We start from the raw sequence: 18,323 nt of genomic DNA on the forward strand, positions 1-18,323 counted from the left end.
AGTGTAATTCACACAATTCACCACAGGAGGGCGACTGGCCAAGTTGTCTTGTTTTAAAGTTTTAGTGCTTAGCTTTTTGTGTTCAAAATGTTCAAAGGTTTATATAATGAGCGGGTACATGTATCAGTTGTCCAGATCGTGCTTTGTCTTATCCTGAATCACTGTGGTACACCTATAATAAGCGTTTATATTCGGACTATTTTATACTGGTTCTGGTCTTACCGCTGCGGAGTAGCACAGGACCTGCGTGACTCGTCATTCACGTTTGGTTCAATATTAAATTATACTCTAACTTAACGTTACCTTTGGCTCGTGGAGAGAATAATATTCGTTTGAACTTTTTTCATTTCACGTGAACACACACCAGAATTCTTGCAGAGTCGATCTATTTCTCTGACTCAAATCTTTAAAGTCCCCGTGAAATCAAAATTGAACCTATTTACTTTGTTAGCGCATATTACTAGTCTTGTGGTGAACAATTAATCCGTGCAAGTAAAAATATATTTAAAAAATGTTTTACCTTAGTAATCTTTAATCAAAATCTGAAAAGTTACTTCCGGTCTGGAACGGTTTCTTTTTCTGATGACGTAGGTTTCACAGTTTGGGTGGGGAAACGCTTAACCACTCCCCTCAAACCGTTAGTTTGCTATGAGCGAGAGATGGAGAGGAGGAGCGCTAGAGTAAAACCCTGCCCTCTGTTCAATATTCCGTTTCACTTGGAAATACGTCACAGCACTGGAAAAAAATCGTTTGTAACTTCCGGTTCACGGGGACTTTAAATGTTTATGGGTAAAATGACAGCAGTGTAATTCACACAGTTCACCACAGGAGGGCGTCCAGATAAAAACAAATGTTTGTCAACCCTAAAATCGTATTCTGGACAAATGTTGGCAAAATAGTTTTGATTTATTTTTAAAAATACTTCCCTTGATCTGAGCGGTACAAGACTTGGCTGCTTTTCCTAAGTTTGCCTCCTGAACACACACAATATTTTTTTTTGACTCAATTCTACAATGTTAAGTGGGTGGAAAAAAACCTTCTTAATCTTGTATTTGGGTCAAAAATGGGCACCCATAGAAATGAATGGGGAAAAACTGTAATTTAGAGCATTCTAAAATAAGCCAAAATAAGACACCGGGTGACAGCAAAGTCACTTCATCTTTAGGTTTTACATTTGCCAACAAATACTACATCGTGGATTAAAGTCCATATTTTGTTACATTGAACACAAAATAACATTAAAACGTTCTCGCTTCATTTTTTATTCTGTTGCGCTTATATTTTTTTCTGTTATTAAAACGTCTGAATCAACGGCTTTATAAGAATAATTCTTAATCAAGCTAGTTTTCCTCTAGAGTTACTGCTGTAGAAAAAATGTTTCAGTGGTGTAATTAATACATTTTACCACAGGAGGGCGTTTTCAATTCAAATTTAAAAGTACGTACAATTATTATAGCATAAATAAAAGTGGTCATATGTTTCATGTTGTATTCACTATAACAACCACCTTGCTCTATATTTTCCTGCTTATTATATGGCTACTTACTAAATAAATAAATAATTTGACACGATTTACTGATTCAAAAAGGAGTTTATTGATTTAAAAACGATTGTATTGCTTCAGCTAAAGAAAATAGTCCATTCCGTCTCTGCGGTTAAACTCCATATGGCAACGCTTTTGGGAACTTTGATTGATTTAAAAAGGAAACTCCTTTTTAAATCAATATATTGTGTCAAATTATTTATTTGTTTGGTAGCCATGTAATAAGCGGGATAATGTTGTTATAGCGAATACAACCTCTTCTCTAAATCTCTGAACTCAACTAGGGATGAAGATACTGTAGCCTACATAGAGAGGGATGTAATAGTAGTAGAACACCATAAATCCCTCATTACAATGGAAGAACATTTGTAGACTACAACAAACATAAAAAAATAAAGAAAAAAACATCAAAATAGAGAAGAAAACAACAAACAATTTGAGACCAAGGCCTGTGAGAAAATAAAATGTAATAAAATAGATTTATAAGGTATGAAAACCATAATGAATGTATTGTCTAGTTCTGCTATATGCTTGCAATATACTTCTGACAGTTTTATACTAAGACACTACAATTTTATTTTGCAGGACACTGAGAACTTGAAGGAACAGTTCATAATGGCCATTACTCTGACCCCAAAACCTGAAGCTTCTACAAGCAACTACCCAAAGAACATTGGAATCGTCATCACAGGACTTGGAAATATTGCAGCGGCCTTGCTCTGTCCTCCTTGGCTTGACCTACGCGCTGAATCTCGATTATCACCTTTGTACACCTTTGAGGTATTCCAAAAACGTTTCTTGGAACTGGATCAACAAAGTGCAATCCCTCAAGAGCAAACAGACTTCAGGCTTGAAATGAGACTGTATTGCAGTGCAGACTTTTGTGCTACACAATGTCTTACTTGAGAATTGCACATTGATGTTTGTAAGTTAGTACTGATTTTTCCCACGAATGTCATGACATTTCAATTGTTGTAAGTTCAAAGTACAAATGTATTTTACTCTGTACAAATTGCACTTTAAAGGTCCCATTCTTCTCGATTCCATTTTTTAAACTTTACACAGCAAAATCCCCAGTGTTAATTCAACACTGCTCAGAGTGTATTTGGTCCCACTCTACAGAGTGTTAAAGTAACACTGAAGCAGTGTTAAAGTTAATGAGACAATTAAGTGACTAATTGGGTGATGATTGAGTATTAGTGATAAACACCTGCCCTGCTGTTAACGAGCAGAATCACTGAAAGAAAGAGAAACACAAGAACTACAACTGACCTCCAGTCACAGCCTTAGGTTAAATCAATTGAAGATACAAAGAAGACATTAAATCTGTGAAGTTCTCAGCAGAGGAGGATTAAACGACTCCACAAACAGCATTACCAGCTTCACTTATTACTAACCAGAATGACTTTATTTCTGTCAGATGTCTATGAACGGAGGTTTAGATGTTGATGTTTTAAAATATTTGGTCACCATTATTGTGATCAGTGTTTCCTTTAGTTGGGCAGTTTGACTCTCAGTATTTTAAGTACAATTTTGCTCTTTGTAACAATGTTTACCAAAACATATTGTTTGTTACATAGCAAACAATTAACAAAGGTGTTCAGCAATAATAGTTTTCATTATAAAACAGTAAATAAAAAATAATGGTTCTCTAATATTATCCCTGACCAAATAAATTTCACCTTTTTTGACAGCTTACTGAACATCAACATTCTGATTTTTTATATGCACTGCAGAGAGTTTGACAGAAAATCATTAAACTTCTTTTTTTTAAAACAAACAGACATCATGAATCAGCATATAAATCTCAACAATGGTGACAGGTGACTCAACAATGGTGAAGAGTAGGGCTGGGCAATATATATCGCACGATATTGTATGCGCATCTAATCAGTAAAGCCGGTTCCTTGATTAGTAGTAAATCACCTTCACCTGCTTTCAGATGGAGCGGCATTTACTACAAAGAGCCGTATAGTAGATCACTGACAAGCTGAGCCAAATCGCGTTAATATCGAGGATGTATCGCCAGCGATATTTATTTATTTATTTTTTATTTATTTATTTGTTTTATTTGAGCTGTAACCATTCAGCTCAAAAGGAGAGGGCCGAAGCAACAGAGCTTATTAGCGCCCCCCCCCCTCCCAAATTTCATACAAGACAATTTCACATTTCACAATTGTTCAAGGGAACAAAGTGCAAAACAACAACAAAAAAACAACAAATATCTGGTCCTGATTAAACAACAAAGCGACAACAAGAATCTGGTCATGGTAAAAGTACCCCTACTGACAAAACATTTCTTCGTCTCTATACTTAGCAAAGATCTTTTGTTTATATTTGTATTTAAAAAGATTAATATTTGAACTTCTTTTTATAACTATCTCCAAATTATTCCACAATTGTACCCCCTTGACTGTAAGGCTAAAACTTTTCAAAGTTGTACAATGTTTCTGCGTCCTAAAGTTTAATTCATCACGTAATTCATAACAACCAGTACGTTCATGGAACCTTTTTTGTATTTGGCTTGGTAATAATTTGTGCCTTGCTTTGAATAACATCTGTACTGATTGGAACTCAACAATGTCATAAAACTTCATGATCTTAGATTTTAAAAATAGTGGGTTTGTGTGGGCCAAAAACCCCACTTTATGGATTAAGCGAATAACTCTTTTTTGCAACATTACTATTGGTCTTAGTGTGCTTTTATAAGTGTTTCCCCATATCATAGAACAATAATATAAATAAGGCAAGATCAAAAAATTATATAACGTATGCAGTGCTTTAATATTTAAAATGTGCTTTACTTTTGCAATTACAGAAATACTTCTTGATATTTTAGTGGCAATATATTTAATGTGAGAGTTCCAAGAAATTCTATCATCTATAATAACTCCAAGAAATTTGATTTCATGCACCCGCTCTATAACAACACCCTCTATCTGGATTGCTTCCTGAGCCTCAGTGTTACTGTTGCCAAATATCATCATTTTACTTTTACTCAAATTTAGTGATAATTTGTTTTGTTTAAACCACATATTAACATGTTTGAGTTCCAAGGTAACTATTTGACACAGTTGTTGTAAATCATTACCCGATGCAAAAATATTTGTATCGTCTGCAAACAAGATAAATCTCAGTATTTTTGATGTTTTACAAATATCGTTTATATACATATTAAATAATTTTGGACCCAGAATGGAACCTTGAGGTAAGCCACACACAATTTCTTGACAACTTGACTGATGATCTCCTATTGTCACACATTGTTTTCTATTTTTTAAATAACTGGTAACCCACTGTAATGCTACCCCTCTAATCCCATACTTTTCCAATTTATTAATCAAAATGTCATAATTTATTGTGTCGAATGCTTTACTTAGGTCAATAAATAACCCTATTGCATATTTCTTGTTATCAACCGCATTCGTTATTTCATCAATTACATCAAGGAGAGCATATGAAGTTGAACAATTTTTCCTAAAACCAAACTGATTGTCTGAGAGTAAATTATTTTTTTCAATAAAACTATCAAGTCTAGAATTAAAAACCTTCTCTAGAATTTTTGAAAATTGTGATAAAAGGCAAACAGGCCTGTAATTAGTAAAGAGATACTTATCTCCTACTACTTTCATACTCTCAGGAAATTGGCCAGTTTGCAACGACAAGTTACAGATGTATGTTAACGGCTTACAGATACTTTCAATAACACATTTTAAGGTCTTCATATCCATATCATAGAGGTCTGTCGAGATTTTATTTTTACACCTTCCAACAATGTCCAATATCTCATTTTCCTCAACAGGATTAAGAAACAATGTCTTGGGATATGTGTCTATTAGCTCATAGTTATAGGACTCAACATTTGCAATTTTTGCAGCAAGATTCGGGCCAACATCTACAAAGAATTTATTAAATTTATTGACTATTGTGTTCTTATTATTGATAATGTTATCCTCTTCTCTAAAATATTGTGGATAGTTGTTTATTCTAGATTTGTTTGTTATTAAACTATTTAAAATGTTCCATAAACCTTTAGTATTATTCTTATTACTATCTAACAATTTATTATAATAATCCTGTTTACATTTTCTAATAATAAGAAAATTCTAATAATAATCTCGGAGAGTTTGTGAGTTATAACGGAAATCATTATGAACATCAGCTATGCTAATTATTTCCCATCTGCCTTTCTGCTGTTATCTCGGGACGCTTGTCCCGAGAAAAATGGCGTTCGTCAGGTCCAGTTTTGTGTCCAGCCTCTCACGGGGATTTCGGATGCCCCAACGCCTGTGATGAGACGACTCAACGCCTGTGATGAGACGACTCAACGCCTGCGATATGTTATGGCGCCGTTTGATTCATAAACAATATTTATATTTAATATTTATATTTAAACAATATGAATGTAAGCCAGAGGAGAACTGGCCCCCGACTGAGCCTGGGTTCTCCCAAGGTTTTTTCTCCATCCAATCTGATGGAGTTTGGTTCCTTGCCACTGTCGCCTTGCTTTTGGCTTGCTTTGAGCTTGCTCAGTTGGGGTTATTTATTTAGTGTTTAGCAATGTTGTTGATCTGTGTTGTGCTACTTTCATGTTATCACTGTGAAGCTGCTTTGATACAATCTGTATTGTGAAAAGCGCTATATAAATAAATGTGACTTGACTTGACTTGACTTAATAATGCCTGTCAATTTGTTTTTATATTTCTTATATTTAACCTCCGCTTCTTTTGTTCGATACTTTAAAAAAAATGTGTAAAGTGAATTTTTTTTCTTGCATGCATTAAATTGGCTATATCTGCGAAAGGAAAATGGATACAATGTTTGTTTTAACGGCACAAACCAGCACAAACAGAGCACAAACGAATGACACCGGTTTGGAGCGATTTGAACGATATGGGGTGGAGAGTGACGTAACACAACCAAAAAAATAATCTTCAATATCTCAAACTCCAAACCAGCACAAATGTTCGTTTTTACGGCACAAATCAGCACAAATACAGCACAAACCATTGGCATAGTTTTGGAGATTATTTCGTTTTATGGGGTGCCAACTTCACGGAGTTGGGGAAAACAGTATTTGAAAGGAGTATTAAGTCCGAAACCTCAGTACTCATAAAAGAGTAGACGAGAAGTTCCTGGATGGCTTACTGCTTCTGCCCAGATTTTGAAGAGTACGAAGATGAACACTTTTCTATCCCAGCAGGCCATGGGAGAAAATACGTAATAAAAGAACGAAGAAGAAGTACGTCTATGAAACGTCATTATCAAACATGACGGAGAACCGTGACGCGGGTGTTTTCAAATGTGAGTATTACAAACCAAAAACAAGGTTCCTTGTTTTAATTCACATTTGCTCAAATACTGAACTGTTTAATTTTTGAAGGTGTAACGCGAAATAGTAGGCATATACTAGTTTTATTATGGATATCTAACTGGGGAGATTTAGTGAGCACACGATCGTCTCCAACATAGATTTAACGTTACACTCATTTTAAACCATATATCTATCTGTTAAATACGATTACTAAATTATGTCTATTTAAAATATGCCTGGAAAATCTTCGATAAGATGAGGACATAAAATAGAAGTAACGTTATATCTGAGTATGTGTATGTGCGCTATTTTGTAGTTTGCAATTCATGAATGTAAGTAATGTAAATAAATGTACATAAAGTAACTAAATATAAATACTATATTTTATTGTTGGTTAAAAAGCTTAATAATATGTGTTAATAAAGTTAAGTATCAATACTTAACACTTCTGAAAATCCATCAACATGTAAGGTAGTATTGAGCAGAAACAACAGTGAATCTTGTCTGGATGTTACAGGGACAGATGAGCATACTCATCAGCTCATCCAGTGGAGAGTGGCTCATGAAGTCCTCTTCACTGGAAAGCGAAATGCTGCCATCAAAGGCTTTGAGTGAGTATACAACGGCAATGAATAAATATTATTTTAATGTTAATGTAGTTTATTTAATTCTTGTAATTTCTAAACACTTTTTGATTTTTAATTTCTGTGAATTTACTGCAGAGCTTTTGTGGTGGAGCAGGACCTGCAAGGCAGGGTAACGGCAGCATTTGTAAAAAAAAAATAAAAAAAAATAAAAAAATGGGAAAACCTAAAACAAAAATATAAAGTAAGATAATTTTGATAAAATCAAATTACATTGTGATATTAAAACGATTGCTTTTGTATCATGCTTGTGTCTTTTTGCAGGACCTGAAATGTCCACAGACAGGGATGAGCACTGAGGATGGAGAGCCCACAGCAGCATCCTGGAAATGGTATTCCGCCATGGATGAGGCAATTGGGGGCAGACCCTCACTCACTCCTCCTGCCCTCGTTGCCTCATGTGGGCCAGATGCTGCTGTGGCCTCTTCATCCTCAGTGAGGCCAGAGGCGAGAGCCCGGAAAAGGCCTTTGGATATAGAGGACCTGATCCGGGAGATGGAGGAAAGAGAAGAGAAATGAGAGCGGAAAGCTGCTGAGAGGGAGGAGAGGCTGTGGAGAGAAATGGCGGAGAAGGAGGACAGAAGAGAACGAGAGAGACAAGCGAGGGAGGAGAGGCAAGCAAGAGAAGCAAGGGAAAGTGAAGAGCGATGGCGCCGGGAGGCAAGTGAAAAAGAAGAAAAGAGAGAGCGGAAGACAAAGGAAAGAGATGAGAGATTTCTTTCTGTACTTGAGCTTCTTGCTAAAAAATAAAGTAAAAGTGTTTTCTGATCATTTACACATCTGGTTTTATGTAAGAATAAACATTCTAAAACGCATTTAAATTGAATATACATACTAAATTTAGATTTGTGTGTGTGTATATATATATATATATATATATATATATACACACACACACACACACACACACAGTTCTGTGCAAAAATAGTAGGCCACCAACAGCTATATGACCATCCATATTTTTCTATCATTATTAAGATAAAAACAGAAAAAAAGGAGATATGAACTTAAAACAAATCTGGCTTCTTTAGGCAAACATCAGTGAGAATAAAGTGTCAGTAAGAATAAAAATGATACCATTGCTACAACAATGTCAAATGGTGGCCTGAGACTTTTGCACAATACTTTGTTTATAAAAACAAACCATTTCTAGGCATCAACCACACATTATAAAACAAAAACAATCGTTTTATTGTAGTGTATTATGGGACTTATAGACGCTTTCATCAGACGCGTTGCCATGGTGATGAGCTGTCCCAAAGTTAACTTCTGTTCTGTTCGTTCATTAGTGTTTACTGGATAATATGGCATTGACTACAAATGCCTTGAAAGTTAAGGTGATGAGCAGGTTGTTGAGCTGTGGGGTGCAATCTGACCTAGGGAGCAAGCACAATTTTTAAAAATAAAAATGTCAAGGTTTCCTATGAGGGAGACGGCGGTATTAAAATAGCCTATCTATGTTTATCTGAGTGATAAGCGGTACAGTGTTTGTGTTTCCCATACATTTATTAGTGGCAGCCCACCACATTATCAGCGCTGACCGCCACATATTGATTTCCGTGTTTTTAACAATTTAAGATGGGAAAAGTTGTAATTGACTGCAGAGTTGTTGCGTGCAGCACATATTCGCACGCTCTCTCTCTCTCTCTCTCTCTCTCTCGCAAACACATTGACAGCGGACCAGTCTGTGTATTGAATGGTTAGTATCATAAACAGCGCTGCACAGATCCATCCAACATGCTGTAAATGTGGAGACCCGCCTTAAAAAAAGGTTAGCAAGCATGTAAGAAGCCTATAGCTAATAAGGAGAGCTATGTAAACCTTATCAAACCCCGCCGTTGCGGTCGGTACAGTTTTTTAACACTGCGGTAAATCAGACACGTCTGTAGAAAAACATTTTGTCTCTAATTTTTGTTCAACGGGTCTGGTAGTGTCACATTTCAGTTCGGCCAGGTAAAATTTATTTTCTTTGACTGGCAAGAAATACCAGCTACTAGGTTATTTACTTGTTATGGATTGTCTCCGCAAGTCTGCCAGAAGTTAAGTTTGGGCCAGAATAATGCACATGCGCAGTACTGTTTGTTTATGTTGTCACTGCTGAAAGCGTCTATAAATGCATACAGAGCTCACGCAGGGATATTCAAGGCAGGTCATGCAGGGTTCAAGTCCAACACACCTGTCTGTAATTATCTAGTAGTCAGATATTAATTGGATTAAATAGATTCAGGTGTGTATAATTAGGGTAGGAAAAACTGTCCAGGACAATGGCCCTCCATGACCTTAAGGCGGGCATACACTGTGCGATTTTCGTCCGATTTTGAGCCGAATTCTGACTCGTGCGACTCATTTTCGTGTCGGACCGATTTTCAGCTTTGTCGTGCGTCGTTTGTCGTGCAGTGTTCGTGCAGTGTACAGGGAGAGATTAACCTCTCACGATCGACAATCGGATGGTCGGATGAATTTCTGGCATGTCAGAAATTTTGGTCGCTCCTCGTGACTATATCGCACAGTTGAAGCAAAGCTACGAACCGATTGCCCTAAACTCAGTGTTTTTTCCCTCACTGCACCTGCACGAAAACAGAAGTTTAACCATTTCATCTGCAGCAAAAATAAAATTAAAATAAAAACGAGCTACAAATTACTGTTGCTTACCTCCAGTTCGTGTTGCAAAATGGATAATATTAGGCTACCCACCGTCTTCAAGCCACCTGATATGTAACACCTCTTTTATTATTTTGTCAAACAATGTTTTTGAAATAAACCTGTTTTTAATTTTCATTGATGATTAATAATGGCAATGTTCGGACATATTATAGACTGTTAATAGTTATTTTATATATAATTCATTGTAATCGACCTAAATGTTTTAGACAATTTTTAATGAGGAGTAAGATTAATATTTTATTATCCTCACAGCACGTTGGTTATGTGCTGTGAAAATATTGCGTGGCAAATTAATTATAATAGCCGATCAATTTAATAGTAAAATTAGCCTATAGGGCTCCCCTAATAATGATAATATAATAATAATAATAATTAAATGCATAAATTGAAAATACTAAATCATCTTGATACTGATAGCAGATGCTTGTTTTGACAATATCTCTGGATACATACACGCAAATAGGCGCAATCCAGGGGGTAATCGCAGATATTACAAGTATAGTGTGAGCAGTGAAGTCGCAGCTCGACGATCGGACCGTACAGTGTGAGCACATAAATCCTGAACTTTGGCTTTGCATCGCATGCGATTTACTCGTTCAGTGTGAGTAGGTACCTTGCTGAAATCGCACAGACATCGCACAGTGTATGTCCGCCTTAAGTTGGACTCTTCACACAAATTATCTTAAGTTTTGCATTACCTAAACCCAGTGAAATAGTGACTGAAGTGTTAGTGCACCCAAAGACATAAATATATCTGAAAGTTGGGCTCCATTGATCAATATATATATCTATATATATATATATATTTTTTTTTTCACATTTTGTGGTTTAAAGACATAGTAATTGAGGGATCTGATAGCATGAAAGCAAGTAAAATTGTAAATAATGGAAAGAATATAAAGAAAGTAAATAATGGCTAAATTCAAATGTTTTAGGTGAATTAACCCTTCAACCCACCAGGTAGAAATGGTAGTAAATATATATATATATATATATATATATATATATATGCATTTTGTATTATAGTAGTAAAAATCATAAAGCATTTTAAATTTGGTAGATGTTTTTTTTATCCAAGTGACTCTGTGCATTTATTACAGGGACAATGAGCCTAGATCAACCTGGAGTAAAAGGACCTTGCTCAAGGACACACTCGTGGCATCGGCTGTGGAGATCGACCAGCAATCTTCTGCTAACCAGTTCAGTGGTTTAGGCCATTACACAATAAAAGTTATAAAAACAAAATGCATGTAATTGTAAACCTAAAAAATGACATTTGGAAAGAAAAGGAATGCTGACAACATGAATTGTAAAACATTTTAAGCTTTTTTAATGTTTTAAAGGTAGTCACAGGGATGTTTGGAGCAGACACCGCAGCAGCCAGATTGTTCCGCACATGTTCTCCCACTTTTGCTGCAAGGTTGTGGGGATCCGGGGGACCGTCATCATGGTCTTCCTCATTCTCTGGCTCAAAGATGTCCCCATTGGCTATGTGAGTGCAGAAACCTGACTCACTAGCTTAGGACTTCAAAGTTCTTTTGTACTCAACACAAAACGTCCGCGAATAAAAGTCTTGAATCCAAAGTTCTTCGTTTGACTGTTTAATTATGAATTTCAAAAACATAAAATAAAACAAAAACTTGGAATCTTTACTTTTCTTACAAATTAACTGTTCCGTGTAGGTCAAAAGACTGTGTTGCTCCAAAGTCTAGTGGCTTCTGACTGCTTCGCAGTATACTATTCTTTCATACTAAATCTAACAACCAATCAAATTACATTATACTAGATCACTGGGCAACTGCTTACATTCAAATTTCTACGTTCCATTTGCAACACAGGTATTCTCAGATTTTACTAAATAAACTCAAAATATTTTAAATTATATTCAATATTATTATTAGTTCCATTGAAATGGCTTCAACATATCCCGGCCCCTAATTGACTAGGCCTTAAAGGCACTCTATGCAAGATCTGTACCTTAATATAACAGCTTCAAAGTCGTTTTGGTGGTTAACAAAGTCATAGTAGGGCGAATCATCCTGGTAGGAAAGCTTGGGGGGGACGCCGCCGGAAAAACCAGCCATGCAAGTTTGAGAGTGGCGCCCCTGACACAGCGCGTGAGAATCACGAAATGGTTTACGGCAACGACGTCACACGCATCAACAACATCATACTGTATGAAGCTACTTTCGAAACAGGGAAAGAGAATCGGACCGTGCTAGAAACCGGACAAGAGTCCACTCGGTCGGGCTTTCACTCGTTGGCGCGAGCTTAAAAGCTGCACTGGATTGTAACTGCGATGCTGACCTGGCGATCTTGTTGATGGACTTGTAAGTAAATCTCTTATTTATAAACTTGTTTGTATTTGTATACTTGTTTCTATATTGTATGTTGCTGCACTGGCTTGTGGTATGTAATTTTTTACGGTGCTGTTCATTCATCCGTTGTTGATAATAAGACCAGTTCAATAATTCTCACATGTCTATAGCTTTCGATTACCAGAGCTTTAAGCAGACTTCCTAAAAACAGTCGTTTCTCTTAGTCTTGTTGTTTTTTTCGTTATGTTTTATTGCCGAGCTTGCCACAAGAGCTAGTTTGCCAGCTGAACTCAGGTGTTGTGATGTGTATTTATCACGTATCTTTAGTCCTTTGTCTGGTTCGGATTTCTTATGACGTGTGTAAGTTACTGTTATATCAAGTTTATCTGACTAACAGTACACTTCCCGACTGTAACTTCAAATTGTGTTGATTATGAATCAATCAAATCTTGACGCTGTTGATGTTGATTCTTGCGATTACCATGAGGACATAGTCAATATCTCACATAATTATTAGGACATATATAAGCCTAGAGGTTGTAAATAATTGAACACAATTTGCTATTATGATAAATTGTAATCATGTCTAAATCATAACGTCCAATGTTATGAAATAATGCGACGTACATTTAACTTGATTGATGTCATCTGACATTTTGTAATTTTAACATTACAATCAAAAAACATGAATGAAATTATACAGTAGCCTATACACTATAGGCTATTTACTTCTGATTTTGCAGAAATCATGTAAAAACGCTATAAGCCAGCAAACGCGATAGGCAACTTTATTATTAAAAAGCAGTCTAGCACTTGACAGTATATGCAGTAACAGGGGAATAACGGTTATTTACGACAGTGCAAGTACACCACAGCGGCTCTAGAGGTCACTGTTTTACAAAAAAACCAGAGAGTGCATAGTGTGCCTTTAAACATAAGGGCAGCTGCATGGCTGCAGCATGACCCTAACCTGCACAAAATGGTTTATTCCTAGCTCTCCAATGAATGAAACACATTGTTGTAAGTGGTGCATTAGGCTATACATGTCAATAGCAGCTGTATGATTTTAGCAATAAGCAGTGAAATGGAGTTAGATTATCTTACTGACAAATACTGGGTTGGATAAATAAAAACAAAAAAGTAATATAATTTCATAAATGTCTTATGTTACATACCCAGCCATACAGGTGCAGTTTGCAGTCAGAATACAGTTGTTGGTCTTGTTGACGATAACCCAGGCCTTGTACAACTCCGTCTTCTTACCCTGTCTTTGACTAGGCAGAACCTCCGTCTTAAGCACAACGAAGTTTTGAACTTTGTAATCATGAAGTTGTATGTCTTGGACATGACCACACAGAACAAAATTATAGGCATCAAGAGATTTGTACGCTTTCAACTTCTCCTGGGTATAAACACTTGGAGTGTCGATCAGGTAATTATACAGTGCCCTCCACAATTATTGGCACCCCTGTTTAAGATGTGGTTGAGGACTTTTAAAAATTCTCCCTTTTTTTTAAACAACATAGAACCCAAATGCAAAAAAAAGAGAAAAATCCAACCTTTTATTTAAGTACATTACTTTGGTGGTAAAAAAAAAATGTAAAAATTTAGAAAAATAAAAACTTCAAATCCTGTGTCCCACAATTATTGGCACCCCTAACAATTCCGCTGAAAAATGTAATTGATTTTTTTTTAAAAATATATTTTCTGTAGTTGCTAATGTTGGTCAGGATATCTAGGAACTTTTAATTAGTAATTCATGACTTCCTATTTCCCTGGGGTATAAATATGACATGACACAGAGGCCTAATTCTCTTACCCATTTGTCAACATGGCAAAGACAAGAGAACACACCATTCAAGTAAGGCAGATGTGTGATGACCTTTATAAGTCAGGCAATGGCTACAAGAAAATAGCCACTCACCTTATATTGCCCATATCTAAAGTTAGAGGAATCATTAAGAAGTTTAAAACAACAGGAACAGTGACAAACAAGGCTGAAAGAGGTCCCAAGTTTATCTTGCCACAACGCACTGTGAGGAGGATGCTAAGAAAAGTAAAAAAAAGTCCTAAGCTCACTGTCACAGAATTGCATCAAATAGTGGCATCTTGGGGTCACAAAATCTCCAAAACAACCATCAGACGCTCTCTACATGCCAACAAGATGTTTGGGAGGCATGCTAGGAAAAAGCCTTTTCTCACTAACACTGACAAACGTAAACGTCTGGAGTTTGCCAAGCGGCACTGGGACTTCATCTGGGATCGTGTGCTTTGGTCGGATGAGACTAAGATTGAGCTTTTTGGCAACAAACACTCTAAGTGGATCTGGTGTAAAACAAAAGATGTGTATGCCGAAAAGTACCTCATGCCCACCGTGAAGTATGGTGGAGGATCTATGATGCTGTGGGCCTGTTTCTCTTCCAAAGGCCCTGGGAACCTTGTTAGGGTGCATGGCATTATGAACGCTTTGAACTACCAGGACATTTTAAATAAAAACCTGATGGCCTCTGCCAGAAAGCTGAAGATGGGTCGTCATTGGGTCTTTCAGCAGGATAATGATCCAAAACGTGTGGCAAAATCTACACAAAAATGGTTCAGTCACAAACTCAAGGTCCTCCCATGGCCATCTCAGTCCCCAGACCTCAATCCAATCGAAAACCTGTGGGGTGAGCTAAAGAGGAGAGTGCACAAGAGAGGGCCCAGGATACTGGATGATCTAGAAAGATTTTGCAAAGAAGAATGGTCAAAGATCCCTCTCTCTGTGTTCTTCAATCTTGTGAAATGTTATAGGAGGAGATTAAGTGCTGTCTTGTTGGCAAAAGGGGGTTGTACAAAGTATTAACATCAGGGGTTTTTATTTTTTTAAATTTTAAAATTTTTTTTTACCACCAAAGTAATGTACTTAAATAAAAGGTTGGATTTTTCTCTTTTTTTGCATTTGGATTCTATGTTGTTTAAAAAAAAGGGAGAATTTTTAAAAGTCCTCGACCACATCTTAAACAGGGGTGCCAATAATTGTGGAGGGCACTGTGTATATATATATATATATATATATATATATATATATATATATATATATATATATATATATTATATATATTTTATAAATCAGGTTGAACTCTAAAACTGCAAGAAAATCAAAGCCATGCATCTGAATAGGTTGTGTTCCAAATTTGAGTTGGACAGGCCTATCTCAAAAAAATGAGCTTTCGGTAAGAGTTTGTTTGGGTGCAGTAACAGATTTTCCCCATTGGGTGCCAGCAAAACTCCACTGGTGCACACAGTGATTGGATTTTAGATTTGCAAATGAGTTTTTCTCTCTCAAATATTACAAGTACACAAACACATCTACACAAAAAAAAATGTATTACACACATACAAACCACACTCTGTCATCCACCCACACAATTATTGTTAATAAGCAGAAAACAGGAATAAAGCAACTGGCACCATCTGGTAAAAAAAAAAAAAAAAAAAAATAGTAAAAATAAAAATTTCGGAGCCTTGCCAACAGAATAAAACAAAGAAAATGTCTTAACAAAGATTGCATCATTTTATAGTTAAATGGCCCTGCGATTAAAAATGGGGGTTTCAATGGGGACATTGTTGTCCAAAAGGCACTGATAGGGAGTATTTTGTGTACCTAATGCAAATTTTTTATTTTTTTTTTAGAAAATGGTGGTGAAATAGTAAAATTTCATAAAAATACACACCTGTGCCAAATTAGCATTAACACAGGTAAAGTGATAAAAAAAAACTGAAAAGGACAAAAATGTCCATAAGGATGCACAAGGGTTAATCCAGCTTGTAGTTCTCATTAGTTACTTGTGTGTGAAACCCACTTGGTCAAAAATGAGCTGGGACTTTCAGATCTTTTAGCGCTTTTTGGGGGTTTAATTCTGTTTGGTGAACCACCGGGTAAAGGCAGTGCTCTGTACTTGTTTTGGTACTTGTGTAAAGTAAAATAAAAGTGTTTAGTTTTTTATTTTTAGTTTTTTAGCATTTAGTTTTTCTCCCTGGTACTCGTGTCAGGGCCTCCCAGAGTTTCCCCAATACCTGTCCTGGAGGATGTGAGTCTGTGCACTGTGTGCAGGGTTAAGGACTGATGATAGTAGCAGGACTGGCCCCTTCACCTACCGTCACTCTCTCTTCAAATAAATGCTGGACAGGACAAAGCAGAACACCACTCCTTCCTCTGGCACCATAAACGGGCCTTGATGTCACTTTCAGATATGTATGGTTTATGTTAAGCCACATCTTTGTGGATTTTCTGGCACTACTTTTGTGGAATTGGATGATGTCAGCTTATGACTTTACATTTTTTCTCAATTGTTTACACACAAATTCTGGTACTTGAGACACAATGACCACAACATGTAACTCATTCACCAACCCCCTGAACCAATTCTGCTAAACTACAAGCACAATTCCTGCTTTACACTCAAATTGCAGCTCTAAAACACACTTTTTTCAAAACACTACACACAATTCTCTGCATTTGGCACAATTTTCATGCAGAAAATCTCTTGTTTTCACGAGGAAAACACTGCCATTCAAATATTCACACTGACTCGTCATATGGGTAAACACATGTCACACCGTTTTACAATTAGCAATCAGAGCTTTAGCATACAAGACTGAAACAGAAGAGAGGATGCAGCATATTTATTTATTTATTAGTTTTTTTACTGTAACTGTATACAGTACATTTCTCTGTTGTGTTGACCACTGTGTGTAGACCACTCTATGTGCAAATTTGTGTTGCTGGGATGTACAAAATGTGCGATCTAGCTCCCTTTGTTTTTGTGGGAAAGATCAAATATACAGTTTTTCTCGATTGTTTACACACATTTTCTGGTACTTGAGACACAATGACCACAACATATAACTCATTCACCAACCCCCTGAACCAATTCTGCTGAACTACAAGCACAATTCCTGCTTTACACTCAAATTGCAGCTCTAAAACACACTTTTTTCAAAACACTGCACACAATTCTCTGCATTTGGCATAATTTTCATGCAGAAAATCTCTTGTTTTCACGAGGAACACACTGCCATTCAGATATTCACACTGACTCGTCACATGGACAAACACACGTCACACAGTTTTACAATTAGCGATCAGAGCTTTGGCATAAAATACCAAAACCAAAGAGAGGATGCAGCATAGATTTTTTTTTATTTCTTTTTTAACTGTAACAGCATAAAAAATTTTGTTGTTTTGTATGTAGACCACTGTATGTGCAACTTTGTGTTGGTTGGGGTGTACAAAATGTGGGATCTATCTCCCATTGATTTTGTGGGGAAAATAAAATATATTTGTTACCGTGTATTTGTGTGTTCTGGGTATAAAAAACAATATTCTCAAATATTTTACAACACACTTATGTATGTCATGTCTGTAGTAAGTGTAACACTGAACAAAAAAAAAGGCCCAAGTCATTATGATGAATGGAGAATAAGTGTTCCCTTTCAAGGCGGTCACTTCGACATTTACGTCGATGACGTAGTATGGGAACTCCTCCCCTTCTTCACTTCTGCTGAAATCTTATGGGCTAACGCCAGCTGACGACAGCTGGCCAATTGACGCAAAATATGCAAATATTGCCTAGCCTGGCAGTATAAATTGCATATTGTTCGTCGATTGCATCAGAATCCTTTACTTCACGCTCAAATCGACGTGTGCTTACGATTTGGAATTACATTACCTTTCGCCGTCGTCGAAGGTGCACTTAAGATACCACACTGTCTTTTGCATCCGATGGCATCTACTTGCAATTTGTGTTCGGGGCCTATTATTGCGCCGGACACCCACCTTTTCTGCATCACCTGCATGG

At 36.5% G+C, this 18,323-nt stretch overlaps 1 pseudogene; it reads left to right on the plus strand.

Annotated features, from left to right (window-relative positions):
* The first annotated feature begins 6,813 nt into the window (after positions 1-6,813).
* LOC148997564 (uncharacterized) lies at positions 6,814-8,251 on the plus strand (annotated as a pseudogene).
* Positions 8,252-18,323: the final 10,072 nt, after the last annotated feature.

This window comes from Pimephales promelas, chromosome 2 (genome assembly GCF_988280905.1).
Source record: "Pimephales promelas chromosome 2, fPimPro1.hap1.1, whole genome shotgun sequence".
Lineage (NCBI taxonomy): Eukaryota > Metazoa > Chordata > Actinopteri > Cypriniformes > Leuciscidae > Pimephales > Pimephales promelas.